The following is a 1,219-nucleotide window of genomic DNA, read 5'->3' as shown; positions in this document are numbered from 1 at the left end:
AAATATCCAGTCAGTCTGCCTGGTGGCATTAATCGTATTAATCGTCAAGTGCCAAAAAATAATCAATTAATGTTTTTCTGACGATTAATCACACACGATACGATTATGCCCAACCCTACCTGCCGGTCTGTTTTACATCAGGAACATCTGAAAGGTGGCAAACATCAGTTTTTGTCAAACCTTGAAAATAACACGTGACCCTCAGAGGACGTGTTGTGGATGACTCTCAGGTACCACCAGCCCAGAGTTTAACTCAGTTTGTGTAAAAACACCTGAGCTGTACACAGTTTTGTGTTGTTACAGTCTGATCCATCTTAAACCAACATTCTGAAAGCTTTAATAAAACCCCACAGGTGGTTCAGGGGATATTTTGCTAACAGACACAAACATATTGAACAGTAGCACTCAGTGTTAAGTACTATCCTCATTCTGGTTGGATATGTAAAATTATTTGTTTGGGGTATTTTTGTTAGCTCAGGCGGCCATCTTGAACAGAGCTAACTACAGGTGAGCAGCAGGAACACGTCCATTTATTACTTACTGGGTTAAAAACTAAAATCAGGATATTTTACTAACAGAAAGGCGCGTGGATAGAGAAATAAAAACTACAGCAGTGCGTAGAAACACGGTTGAATGACTCGATCACAGCAGAGAATAATAAATTATAAAACCAGTAAATGTTTACTAAACTTCACCCTGACACAAAGTGACGCCATGAATAAACTCATCCTAAAACACCGACCCGCATGGATTCTAAAGCGTCCGGTCCGGTCCGGTCCGGACCAGCTCGGGTCAAAGGTTTGCTGCACGCTGACCCAAAAACGAAGCCAAAAGTGAAAATAAACGCTACGAGCAGAAAACTACAGCGGTACTTTCACTTACAGAGCTGCGGGTCTGTCATGTCGTCCTGCAGGAAGTCACAGTGTTGTTTATGCGCGCGGCGCGGCGCGGCGGCTCTGACACGCGGAAATTCAACGCTTCCTCACCTTTTTCAGTCTGGACGGCCCGTCCTGACGCCCCGCGGTGCTGCCGTGGTCCGAGCGGAGTCGGACAAGTCGTTAGGCGGGGAAAGGGAAAGGTTTGACCGCGCTTTATTTCTGTTTCTGCTTTCAGACCGAAAGCAAAACAACGACTGCTGCTGCGGGAAGTGAGAGCTCTCGCTGGAAATCCCCCACCAGCAGCTCGAGCTCCGGCTCCGCGTCGAGCGAGCGCAGTGAAG

At 46.7% G+C, this 1,219-nt stretch overlaps 1 protein-coding gene across 2 annotated transcripts in view; it reads right to left on the bottom strand.

Annotated features, from left to right (window-relative positions):
* The window catches only part of LOC106532389 (interferon regulatory factor 2), a gene marked incomplete at its 3' end in the record, with an annotated part of 28,359 nt that extends 27,140 nt beyond the window's left edge, over positions 1–1,219 (bottom strand). The window contains 1 exon segment of one of the 2 annotated variants that reach the window (XM_014028426.1): positions 987–1,219. 2 annotated transcript variants of the gene reach the window in all.

The sequence above is a fragment of the Austrofundulus limnaeus genome, unplaced genomic scaffold (assembly GCF_001266775.1).
Source record: "Austrofundulus limnaeus strain Quisiro unplaced genomic scaffold, Austrofundulus_limnaeus-1.0 Scaffold761, whole genome shotgun sequence".
NCBI lineage: Eukaryota > Metazoa > Chordata > Actinopteri > Cyprinodontiformes > Rivulidae > Austrofundulus > Austrofundulus limnaeus.
Note: the sequence above shows the minus strand (reverse complement) of the source record. Positions and strands in the feature narration are given on the sequence as shown.